The sequence below is a fragment of the Muntiacus reevesi genome, chromosome 2 (assembly GCF_963930625.1).
Source record: "Muntiacus reevesi chromosome 2, mMunRee1.1, whole genome shotgun sequence".
Taxonomy (NCBI): Eukaryota; Metazoa; Chordata; class Mammalia; order Artiodactyla; family Cervidae; genus Muntiacus; species Muntiacus reevesi.
Genome location: NC_089250.1, coordinates 177,491,914 through 177,505,537, shown reverse-complemented (window position 1 = coordinate 177,505,537; position 13,624 = coordinate 177,491,914). Strand labels below are relative to the sequence as shown.

The following is a 13,624-nucleotide window of genomic DNA, read 5'->3' as shown; positions in this document are numbered from 1 at the left end:
AACCCACTCCAGTATTCTTGCCTGGGAAATCCCATGGACAGAGGCACCTGGTGGGCTACAGCCTGTGGGGTCACAGAGAGTCGGATACAGTTGAGTGATTGAGCACACAAGATGGACCTTGAGGGCACGATGTTAAGTGAAAAGCCAGACAAAGAAAGACAAAGACAAACATGATATCATTTATATGTGGAATCTAAAAAAAAAAAAGTCAAACTCATAGAGATAGAAAGTAGAAGTGGTTGCCGGGGGTTGGGGGGTGGGGAAAAAGGGGAACCTCCCAGTGGGTCTCTATAGCAACCAGGTGGGGGGGGTGACACACCCTCTAGGAGGCAGGGAACAATCCTTGCAGGCACTCTTTCCTCTGAGAGGCAGAGGGCTCAGAAGTGGGCCCAGGTCTGCAGACCTACAGGTGATAGGTGTCCGCCTTGTATCGGACTGCTACGGCTGAAGACCAGAGATTGGGCGGTTTAAACAACGGAGATCTATTTCTCACGGATATGGAGGCTGGAAGTCTAAGGTCAAGAAGACTTATCTTTTGGTGAGGGCCCTCTTCCCGGCTCATAGACGGCCAGCTTACAGATGGTCACTTTCTTGCTGTGTCCTCCCAAGTCAGAGAGAGAGAGAGAGGTGGGGGACAGGGTGAACTCCAGTTCCTTCCTCTTTAAAAAAACTTTTTTATTTGGCTGTGCAAGCCTTAGTTGTGGCAGAGGGATATGGGATCTTTACTTGCGGCATGTGGGATCTAGTTCCCTGACCAGGGATCACACCTGGGCCCCTGCATTGGGGACATGGTATTTTAGCCACAGGACCATCAGGGGAGTCCCTCTTCCTCCTCTTATAAAGACACTAATCCTATTGTGGGGGTTGTACCTTCATGACCTCATCTAAACCTAATTACCTCCCAAAGGAACCACCTCCAAATGCCACCCTGGGGGTTGGGCTTCAACACATGAATTTGGGGGACGCACAGTTCCGTCCATAACAGATGGTTAAGGTCCATGGCTGGGGAACTGTAGGGTGGGGAGCGTTTGGAGGCAACTCGAATAAAAAAGTAATAGAGAGACAGGGACAGACAGAGACAAAGACAGAAATAGAGACGGAGGCTGGGAGAGCGGTCGAGACAGGCAGAGAGGGCTCCACGTAAGAATGGACGCCTGGAGCCACGCGCCACCTGATTGAGCTACATCGCTCAAGATCCCAGAAACTGCTATTTCTCCATTCAAAAAAGATTTTTTTTAAAGCTTTTATTGTGGTAAAATAGGTAACATGACGTTTACCACCTGTAAGCGTCCAGTTCAGGGGCTTTAAGTCCATTCACCTTGTTGCATAACCATCCACACGGTCATCTGCAGAACTCAGTCATCGACCCTAACTGAAACTCCACCCGCATTAAACGATAACTCCCCACTCCCCTCACCCACCCCCGTTTTCTCTTCCTCGCCAGCTTGCATTCTCCTTTCCCCCCACAGTACACACAGCAACATCTTCAACACAACAACACACTCCTGTTTGGGGGGGTGGTGACCGGGGGTGGGGCAACTGTCTGATCTGATGGAGATCCCATGGGGAATCTCGAGCAATCAGAGTCAGAAGCAGGAAAAAAAAAAAGTGCCAGACTGCGACCACCAGGCGGTCTGGGTCCCCCCGAGGGCCAGATGGTCTGTAGGGACCTGGGAACTTCCGGGAAAACACGGAGGCTGCAGCCCACCAGGAAGACGCGAGAGAGCGAGGGCTGACGAGGCCCCATCCCCACCATCAGAGACACTATCATCCTCACTCCAAGAGCTCCCAGTAATTTTCTGTTCAATTTGGTAGCAATACACCCACTTAATAGCAAATCCAATTACTGTGGCTTCCCCCCATTTGTCATCTTAAGTGGGGTTTTGCTTCCATTAGGACTTATAACAAATTACTTCAAGCAGCGGAGCAAAACCTGACTCTCATCTCTTGTTCCCTGTTTGTTTTCACAGTTTGTTTTAAACAACTGAGTGGCGGTGATAACGGTCTTGGGTTTCCCAGGTGGCTCAGTGGTAAAGAACCTGCCTGCCGATACAGGACACATAAGAGACGCAGGTTCCATCCCTGGATTGGGAAGGTCCCCTGGAGGAGGGCATGGCCACCCACTCCAGTATTTTTGCCTGGAGAATCCCATGGACAGAGCAGCCTGGCGGGCTCCATGGGGTCCCAAAGAGTTGGGCACCACTGAATCAACAGCGGGCACACACAAGAAGAGGCTTTCTTGGGCAAATGGCTGAGGGAGGGAGGGCAAGGCTGCTGCTGGTGTTCAGGGCGGTGGCGGGAACTGGCCCTCAGCCACAGAGGGGAGGATGGACTTGGATGACGCAATGAGAGCTCGGGGGCTGCTGGGAGACATGGGTGCAGGCCAGGGCACGAGCGGGACCAGACTGTCAGCCTCTCTGCCCTCATAGTGCAGAGGCATCAGAGGGCTGGATTCATCCGAGACTGGGGAACTTTGGATCTCATGGGTTAGAAGGACAAGGGGCTTAGGAGTGCTCCAGTCTCTGCTCAGGACAGGGAGGCGACATCCTGCTCCATCAGCCCAGAAATGGCATTTCAAACAAGTCGTCTGTTGCAAACTGCAGCTCCTGGCACAGGCCTGGCCAGCTTCCCGCAGGGGCTCAGCACGCCTCCGTGAACCAGTTAGCTGGGCTGAGCGGAGGCTCCTGTGTTAGAAGCACCGGTCCCCATCCAGGGCGCTGGCCGGGGAGTGAGCAGGGGTCTGAGAGCCACTTTCGGGATGCCCCCCAGCCCCAGGGAGATTCCTCAGCACTCACAGGCAATCTGGTCTGAGAGTCACGTTTCTCCCCAACCCAGGGATGGACAGAACAACTTCTGTCTTGCTCATCCTTAGAACCTGAGGTGCAGCTGTGAGGCACTGAAGACCTTGGCTTCTTACTGCCAATCCCGGAAAACCAATATTCCTGTTATCACACACCTCGAGCCTTGGCCTGCCGACTGCGGTCTGTTGCACCAAGTTCTCCATCACCATCAGGTCAAGGAGCCAAACTCTGCTGTCTGCGCTAATCGCTGGAGGCTCTGAACGCGTTCCAAGATGCCCTCACCGCTTTTATGAGTCCCACCAAGCCCAGGACAGAGTTCAGGCAGATGGAGGGCGTGATGACTCATACTTGACCACACGTTGTTCATGACATCTAAACATTCAGGATCACCTGGATCCAGGCCATCTATTTTGCTGTGTAATTTCAAAGAGACATCGTGTTTTCGTTGAAGAAAGCAGGCTTAGAGTAAGTGCCCCAAAACATTCAATGGTGAAACAGAAGAGGAATATCCCTCCCAGCCCACTTCCCGGGGACCTGGCGGGCCTGGCAGGGAAGCATTCACTTCCTGCCTATGATCAAGAGATGCATTATGTCACACGGGGGAGAACTTCCAAATCCTATTTTTAGAGGTGATGAGGGGGAGGCCGAGTCCAGCCTGGAGCTGGAAGGAGCCCAAGGTCTAGGGGGCAACGACTTCCAAGACCCGCCTCCATGCCTCACGCTGTCCTCTCTCACGTTCTGAGTCCCCACGTGGCTCTGCAGGGGGTCGGCACAGGATGTTCCCAGGAATCATCTCCAGTCCAGTGAACTCGAGCACCAAGGTCACGCTTTCAACATGAGTCTGACCTGTAGCACGCGCCCCTCTCCTACAGACCCAGGCTGGGTGACAGCCTACTAGAAGATGACATGTTTCCAGAGGTGCAAGATTGAAAGAGACTTCAAGACCCATGGCCACTGGACAATAAAACACTTAGAATTCAGCACAAAAAGCTCGGGGGGTAGGCCCTTCATTCTAAAATACAGTTTTACTCTGATTTGAAAAGATTCATGCACCCCAATGTTCACAGAAGCCCTATTTACAATAACCAAGACATGCAAGCTGCCTAACCAGATGAATGGATCAAGAAGGTGTGGTATATACACAGTGGAATATTATTCAGCCATGAGAAAGGAGGAAATAATGCCATTTGAAGCAACACGGATGGACCTAGAGATTATTACACTAGGTGAAGTCAGACAGAGAAAGACAAATATCATGATACATGGCTTACATGTGGAATCTAAAAAAAATGATACAAATGAATTTATTTACAAGATAGAAATAGACTCATAGACATAGAAAACAAATGCACGGTTACCAAAGGGGAAAGGCAGGAAGGGATATAGTAGGAGCCTTGGATTAACAGATGAAAACTATTGTATACAACATAGATAAATAACAAGATCTTATTGTATAGCACAGGGAACTGTATTCAATATCCTGTAATAAATAATAATAGAAAAGAATATGAAAAAGAATATATATTATATAGAGAGAGATAAATATAATATATATATATAGAGAGAGAGAGAGAGATAGCTTAGTCACTTCAGTCATATCTGAATCTTTGCGACCCTCTGCAGTATTGCCCACCGGGTTCCTCTGTCCATGGGATTTTCCAGGCAAGAATACTCAAGTGGGTTCCATGCCCTCCTCCAGGGGTTCTTCCCGACCCAGGGATCGAACCCAAGTCTCTTACATCTCCTGCACTGGCAGATAGTTCTTTACCACTAGCGCCATCTGGGAAATGCCATCTGATCAAACCCACACCTGCCTGCATCCCTTTCATTGCAAGCAGATTCTTCACCCACCAAGCCACCTGGGAAGCCGCTGGATATAGTAACACATAAATATATATATAACTTAATCAATGCTATACACCGGAAACCAACACAACACTGGAAATCAACTCTACTTCAATTTGGGAAAAAAAAAAAATTGTTAAAAAAATAACAATTAAAAAAACCACAACAACACAGGGAGCCAAGCCTGGAGCTCCGTGATGACCTAGAGGGGTGGTGTGGGGGAGGGGAAGGAGGTTCAAGAGGTAGGGGATATATGTATAATCATGGTCAATTCGCCCCGTTGTATGGCAAAAACCAACCGAATATTGTAAAGCAATTTTCCTTCAATTAAAAAATAAATTTGCTTTTAAAATTAAAAAAATAAAGTATTCAAAATCATAGAAAATAAAGACAAAGAGGTAATGCCAGTCTCTGTCCCGGAAGGCATGGTGCTTGTCCAACTTCCATGTGCTTCCTTCAGAGAGAATGAGGACAGTCTTGTTGTGAAGGTCAACTGTGGGCCAGCTTGACTGGGCCCAGGGACGCCCGCCCAGCGAGCCGGTGAGACATTATTTCTGGGTGTATCTCTGAGGGTGTGTCTGGAAGGGATTAGCATTTGAATCAGTAGACTGAGTAAAGATGGGCTGAAAGTGGGCTGGCATCACCCAATCCACTGAGGGTCCGGACAGGAAAAGAAAAGGACAGAGGAAGACTCTTCTGTCCCCTTCTTGAGCTGAAACATCCATTGTGTCCTGCCCTTCGACATCAGAGCTTCAACTTCTGGTCCAAGAGTGTTAAGCCACCCACTGTCCCAGTTCTCCAGCTCATGGATGGCACGTTGTTGGTGTTCAGTCGCTAAGTTGTGTCTGATTCGTTGGGACCTTATGGACAGCAGCACACCAGACCTCCCTGTCCATCATTAACTCCGGGAGCTTGCTCAAACTCATGTCCACTGAGTCGGTGATGCCATCCAAACATCTCATCCTCTGTCGTCCCCTTCTCCTCCTGCCTTCAATCTTTCCCAGCATCAGGGTCTTTCCCAATCAGTCAGCTCTTCATATCAGGTGGCCAAAGTATTGAAGCTTTATGGATGGCATATCATAACACATCTCAGCCTCCATCATTTTTCTGGCGGGGGGGGGGGGCGGTATTTTTAAATTTATTTATTGGCTGCCCCAGGTCTTAGTTGAGGCACACAGCCTCTTCGATCTCAGTTGCAGCATGTAGGGTCTTTTAGTTACAGCATGTGGGATCTAGTTCCCTGACCAGGGGTTGAACCGGGGACCCCTGCATTGGGAGTGCAGTGTCTTAGCCACTGGACCACCAGGGAAGTCCCTCAGCCTCCATAATCGCATGAGCCAATTCCCATAATAAATCTCTTCCGTATCCATGAATAGCCTACTGGTTCTGTTTTCTTTGGAGAACCCTGCCTGATACACTCGTGAATAAGATTAAAAGGCAAAGCCTAAGACAATCCCTTTCTGTAGAGCAAACACTTACGGGAAACCATGTGCAAACTCGTGATCTTTTTTCCCCCACTTCAGGAGAATGGGGTTTTTGTCTTACATAGATGGGTGTTAAAAGCAAAAAAAAAAAAAAAAAAAATCACACACCATATCATAGTAAAGATCTTGAAGAAGCAGAATTGTCACATGTCTGTCTGTAACAGACTGTCCAGCAGAACTTTCTGTGACGGTGGAAATGGTCTTTCTCTGCACTGCCCGAAGCAGTGGCCATGAGTCCCTCTAGCCGTCAAGCCCTTGAAAGGTGGCTATCATGAGTGAGAACTGAATTTTAGATTTTATATATTTCAGTTAAAATTTAAGAATATTTCCTAATTTTCCTTGTTATGCCTTCTTAGATACACCCATCATTTAAAAGTGGACATTTAATTTCCAAATACATGGGTTTTTAAAGTATCTTTGATATTAATTTCTCACTTTTATATTAATTTCTCATTTAAATGCCTTCTTCTCTGCAATCACCCTCTGTTTTTTCAGTCTTGTAACTTTGAGGCTTTCAATGGCTAAGTCAAAGATCTCTCTTGGTAAATGTCACATTGCACTTGAAAATATGTGCATTATTTTCAAATATATTTTGATATTAATTTCTATCATAATTCCATAGCGATGAGAGAGCACAGTCTGTATGATTTCAATACATTTCGATTACGAAATTTTTGCACCTTGTCTTTTTTTTTTTTTTTTGCACCTTGTCTTATGTCCTTGGATATGTTCCAGTGTCCCCAGGTTTAAAGTCTGTGGGAAGTTGAATAGCATTTGTATCCTCCTGCTGTGTGAAAATTGTATAAATCTTAATTTTATGTTGAATTGGTTCGTGATGCTTTTCAGGTCTGCTATGTCCTTTCTACTTTCTATTTTAATTAATTTTTTATTGAAGGATAATTGCTTTTCAGAATTTTGGTGTTTTCTGTCAAACCTCACCATGGATCAGCCATAGGTACACACATACCCCTCCCTTCCGAACCTCCCTCCCGTCTCCCTCCCCACCCTTCTAGGTTGATACAGAGCCCCTGTTTGAGTTCCTGAGCCACACAGAAAATTCCTGTTGGCTATTTTACAGATGGTGGTGTAAGTTTCCATGTCACTCTTTCCTACATCTCACCCTCTCCTCCCCTCTCCCCATGTCCATAAGTCGGTTCTCTATTTCTTCATTGCTGCCCTGTAAATAAGTTCTTCAGTACCATTTTTCTAGATTCCATATATATGCGTTAGAATACAGTATTTTTCTTTCTCTTTCTGACTTACTTCATTCTGTATAATAGGTTCCAGGTTCATCCACCACCTTAGAACTGACTCGAAGGTGTTCCTTTTAATGGCAGAGTAATATTCCGTTGTGTGTATGTACCACAGCTTCTTTATCCATTCATCTGTCGATGGACATCTAGGTTGCTTCCATGTTCTAGCTATTGTAAATAGTGCTGCAGTGAACACTGGGATACATGTGTCTATTTCAACTTTGGTTTCCTCAGGGTACATGCCTAGGAGTGGGATTGCCGGGTCATATGGTGGTTTTATTCCAAGTTTTTTAAGGCGTCTCCATACTGTCTTCCATAGTGGCTGTATCAATTTACATTCCCACCAACAGTGCAAGAGCATTCCCTTTTCTCCACACCCTCTCCAGCATTTATTGTTTGTAGACTCTTTGATAATGGCCATTCTGACCGGTGTGAGGTGGTATCTCATTGTAGTTTTGATTTGCATTTCTCTAATAATGAGCGATGTTGAGTATCTTTTCATGTGTTTGTTAGCCATCTGTATAGAAATATACTTTTCTATATATTCATTCTATTATTTTTTGAGAGTTTGCTATTAAAATTTCAACTAAAAATCTTAATTTATCTACTTAAGAATTAATTGTAATATAGAGTGGAACTATATGTAATCTTGTTCTGTACTTTACAAGTCTCCTGAAAACGTATTATCATACTTTCATAATTTAAAAAATTAAATACATTTGAGAAAAATTTTAAGTAATCACTTGTAGTAGCTTCTACCCTATTGGATATAAAGTCTATACCTTATATTCATTCAAGATCTTTTTTTTTTTCTTTAATCTTGGCGCTCATGTGCCTTGTAGCTGTGGGATCTTCCCAGAGGAGAAATCGAACCTATGTCCCCTGCATTGGCAGGCAGGTTCTTAACCACTGGACCACCAGGGAGGTCGGTCAACTGTTTAAATCATGTCTCTGCCAGTTACTAGCTAGGCCGTCTGGCCTCCATGTCCTTGGTACTGAAATGAGAACCATCGTTCTGAAGATTGAGTGACTGTTCTGGCCAGCTGCCCCTTCATGCTGCAGAGCTGGGAGGTCCACAAAAGGATGTTCTTAGGAGTCTGAACATTATTGTTAGTTTCTCTTTTAATAAAACATCCTCATTCTAAAACACCTTAACAGAAGTGTAAACATGGGGACGAACCATGTGCATAAATACATGAGCTTCATACCATAAAGACATGAGTTTTGCAAGAAATTCAGGCCAGACTTTGGAATTTTGCAAAATCTCTGAGGAGCTTTGAATATTACGTGTCTGAATCGGGCAGGAGAGAGGGAACAATATCCGAGCAATTTTTCCCCAAGAGACCCGAACGGAAATATCTCACAAAGAGGAAGCCTGGAGTTTATTCAAACAAACTGCTTTTATTTTAATAAGTCCTAAGTGGTACTCAGAACGTTTCCAAGAATTAAATCACTGGTACGCTATTTATATATATCTATTATCACAATTTATCATGTTAAAAAATTCCAGTAGGTCTTTTACCAAAATGCACCAGAAGGAGCAATCATTCATTGACATTATAGAATAATAGCAGCTCCCAATATTTTAACAGATTCTGACGTTTTAAAAGGATTTCATGATGAGCCGCCAAAGAAATCTAAAGCTGTGATTTCTGTAGTGAAGAAATGACTTGTATGGGGAGGCAAGTTTCCCTTCAAGGGTCTCCAAGAAGCTCTCACACGTGGACAGGGCTCAGGACTGTGGGTCCAAGCTAGACCTTGACCCTTCTAAAGGGGCCTGTCAGGGCTCAGCTGCTCTGGGCAGAAGAGAACACGCTGACAAAACCACCATTCTTTTGATACGGGGTGAAAATGTGGTTTCATACTGAAAGTCGCTCTCCCAAAGAAAAACAAAACCACCAAAATTCATTTTCTAACACGTGGACCTTCTGGTTTCAGAGCACCAGCTGTGGGTGTTGACTTAGTTTCAGTCTTATCACCGTCACTGAGCTTAACAAACCACAATGAACTGAACCTATGCCTGTGTTTTCACGTTCATTTTTGCTTAAGAATTTGGATAAACAAAATAACTGGGAAGAAGGGAAAAAAAAAAACAAAAACAACACACCCTAAGTGAACAGGTGGCTCCCTCATGTGGCAAAAATGGACCTCACAGGCCCACTGCGGGGCTGGCTTTCCAGCCCGCTCATTCAGTCCCTTTGAATTAGCCAGCAACTACACTGAAATTACCCTGAATTACCAAGATTACTAAAAACAGAGAGTCTGGGCAGCGGTGCCCCACCCCCCGGGACGGATTTCAGTTGTTCAGAGGGAGACAGAATGTTCTGTTGGAATTTGCCCAGAGTGAAAAAGGCCACTTGATAGTTACTTGAGGGAATTCCCTGGTGGTCCAGTGGTTAAAAATCCACCTTCCGATGCCAGGAATGTGGGTTAGATCCCTGGTCAGGGAACTAAGACCCCACATGCCCTGGAGCAATGAAGCCGGCGTGCTGCCCCCAATGCAGCCAAATAAGTAAAACAGAGATTTTAAAGTAATCATTTTTTTTAATATAATAAAAATCTCGATCTTACACAGTGGAATAGGAAATGTGACCAGTAACTGAACGATGAACCCTGCCTGCCACTCACCCGGACACAGGGACCAGAATCTGCCTCAGTCTTCTCTCCCCAAGGCACCACGGGGCTGGAAAATGACTGTTTCCCTTACCGCTGCAACCTCAAGTTCTGAGTGAATTCAGACATATGTATGTTTGGACTTGCCCCATAGAGAACAAAGTAGCTTCGTGGAAACTCAGCCAGCTCCCCTCTTTGCTCAGATCACCCTCATAAAGGAGGCTTTTCGGAACAGGCACGAGTCCTTATCAGGTCATAGAAGGCTGATGGGCCTGACAAGAAACAGCGCCACGTCCTAGCTATATCCCCTTAGCCGTTCTACAAAGAACTAGACTTTAAATATATTTGTTTATATATTTGCTTGCAACGGGTCTTAGTTGCAGCATGGGGAATGTAGTTCCCTGACCAGGGATCAAACCCGGGGCCCCTGCATTGGGAATTCGGAGTCTCAGCCTCTGGACCACCAGGGAACCCAGAGCTAGACTCTATGATGCATCTGAGAACTCAGTAGAAAACAGGCAGCGATGCAACTGTGATGGTTAATTTCGCATCATTTTGACTGTGTTAAGTGATGCCCAGATAGCCGGTAAAATATGCGTTCTGGGTGTGGGAAGAGTATTTCCAGAAGAGATTATTAGCAATTGAATCTGCAGGTTGAGTCAAGATCACCCTCCTCAGGGAGAAGGGAATGGCAACCCGCTCCAGTATTCCTGCCTGGGAAACCCCGTGGACAGAGGAACATGGTGGGCTACAGTCCACGGGGGTTGCAAAAGAGTTGGACACGACTGACTTAGTGACTACACAGCAACGGTAGCAGGAGACCCCCCTTTGCCTAGAAAAGCTTTTTGTATTGCTTGTTTTGTCTGGAGTTCCAGGTTAAAACCGGGAAAAACAGAACAACGGATGTTGGAGTCTTCAGATTAGAATGACTCTGCAGATACTCAGATTACCTCCTTTGGACAAGAAGTCCTTATAGTGTTTTCTTGTGTACTCTAAGGCGTTTGCCAACAAAGGTCCATCTAGTCAAAGCTATGATTTTTCCAGTCGTCATGTACAGATGTGAGAGTTGGACTATAAAGAAAGCTGAGCCCCGAAGAATTGATGCTTTTGAACTGTAGTGTTGGAGAAGACTCTTTGAGAGTCTCTTGGACTGCAACGAGATCCAAGTCAATCCTAAAGGAGATCAGTCCTGAATATTAATTGGAGGAACTGATGCTGAAGCTGAAACTCCAATACTTTGACAACCTGATGCGAAGAACTGACTCATTGGAAAAGACCCTGATGCTGAGAAAGATTGAAGGTGGGAGAAGGGGACGAAAGAGAATGAGATGATTGGATGGCATCACTGACTCAACAGACATGAGTTTGAGTAAGCTCTGGGAGTTGGTGATGGACAGGGAAGCCTGGCATGCTGCAGTCCACAGGGTCGCAAAGAGTTGGACATGACTGAGAGACTGAACTGACTGATGAGGCGTTTCATATTCCCAAGGTTGTTACAGTCTATGTGCTTTCGCTATCGCAAGACTCAAAATTGAATATGAAATTGATCTTCATTTTCTTTTACTCTTACTAAAGCCTCCGATAAAATGCTAAATAAAACTCAGGACTCTTAATATGAAAAAAAAAAATCACCCTCATCAATGCAGGTGGCCATCATCCAAAACACTAGAAGTTACTATAACAAAAATGAGAAAGGGCGATTTTGCTCTGCTTGAGCTGAAGGGTCCCTCTTCTGCCTGTGGACATGGATGCCCCTGGTTCTCAGACCTTGGGACTTGGACTGGATGATGTCTGGCTTCCCCGAGTCTCTTGTCCGCAGATGGCAGACAGTGGGGCTTCTCGGCCTCCATGATCTCATGAACCAATTCCTGTGATAAATCTTCGCATATCTGTACCTGTAGATTCTATTGTTTCTCTGGAGAATGACTAATACAGCAATTTAAGTCAAAGGAGAACAGAGGGACTCCCCTGGTGGTCCAGTGGTTAAGATCTTGCCTTCCAATGCAGGGGGTGTGGGTTTGATCCCTGGTTAGGGCATTAAGATCCCACAAGCCTCCTGGCCAAAAAACAAAAACATTAAAAAGAAAAAAAAAAAAATCCAGGAGCAATACTGTAACAAAACAATAAAGACTTCAAAAAAAAGTCACTCTTGGGAAAAAAATAAAAAATAAAAAGTAGCACAGAGACTCGATGCTTTCTCCAGATTACCTTGGACAAACAGCAGCGGCGAAGTGCTTGTAATCTTAAACACACAAGACCAGCATTAAGAGAAGGAAAACAGAGCCTACTTCCAATTCTGAAGCAAATTACCTGTTTCTGATAGAAACAATGCTCTGTAGGTAAATGAGGACGGAAAAACAAGTTAAGTGCACTTCCTTAAAAAAAAAAAAAACCTAAACACATTCAAGTTAACTGCAGAATTATACTGATACTGTGGCAAGGCACAGCTCCCCTATAAAAATCCCTTGTGTTATATACCTAAGCAATTTAAAAAATGAACTGTAAAGAAGCTACTCAAAACACAGGCAAAGCAGAACCACAGCCATGCCTGCTCCTTCAACAACTGCTGTTGACCAGAAGTCACCAGTCCTCCAAGATGCCTTCCGCTCAATGGCACATGTTCATTTAAAAAGGAAACTAACCCTATGAAGATGACCTTTAAGAAGCAGTCAGGCCCTTGGCAAACAAGTTTTCTAATCACATTTCAGTCATGTAGATACACAGCTCTGTGGAGTTTGCAGAATGTGAAGTACAAATGAAACATGAACAGATGCTTTGTTTAAACTGGCCCAGTGCATCCAAGTTTCCATAAAATTGGGGGGGGGGGGGGAGAAGTAACATTCTGGAACCAGAAGCAAGCATCCTGTGACATCTTACTGAGGCCTCTAGCTTCAAATGGCCACACTGAACGTATGGAGGATGAGTTGGCTAGGCTGTGTTTCCAAGCTTCCAGCACTGACTGGTGCTGGAGAGCCAGTTCCAGCTCTGAGTTCATATGGATGGTTTAGGAGATCCCTTCCTTCTACTTCTTCTCCTTGGAAAGCTTAAGAAGAATTTTAAAATTATCTACAGGGAAGTGCAAAGTGAATCTTAAAACACTTTTTTTTTGGCCATACTGAGCCACTTGTGGGATCTTAGTTCCCTGCTGTTGTTGTTTGTATCCAACTCTTGGCGACTCCGTGGACCACAGCACGCCAGGCCTCCCTGTCCACCACCAACTCCCGGAGCTTGCTCAAACTCATGTCCATTGAGTCGGTGATGCCATCCAACCATCTCAGCCTCTGTCGTCCCCTTCTCCTCCCGCCTTCAATCTTTCCCAGATTCAGGGTCTTTTCTAAGGAGTCTGCTCTTCACATCAGGTGGCCAAAGATTAGAGCTTCAGCATCAGTCCCTCCAATGAATATTCAGGACTGACTTCCTTCAGGATTGACTGGTTTGATCTCCTCGCTGCCCAAGGGACTCTCAAGCGTCTTCTCCAACACCACAGTTCAAAAGCATCAATTCTTCCGCATTCAGCCTTCCTTACGGGCCCACTCTCACATTCATATGTGACTACTGGAAAAACCATAGCTTTGACTATATGCACCTTTGTCGGCAAAGTAGTGTCTCTGATTTTTAATAAACTGTT

General features: G+C 45.3%; 1 non-coding gene across 1 annotated transcript; it reads right to left on the bottom strand.

Annotated features, from left to right (window-relative positions):
• Positions 1-5,882: 5,882 nt before the first annotated feature.
• On the bottom strand, positions 5,883-5,955 carry TRNAG-CCC (transfer RNA glycine (anticodon CCC)). The gene has a single exon. It is a non-coding gene; the product is annotated as a tRNA-Gly (tRNA).
• Positions 5,956-13,624: the final 7,669 nt, after the last annotated feature.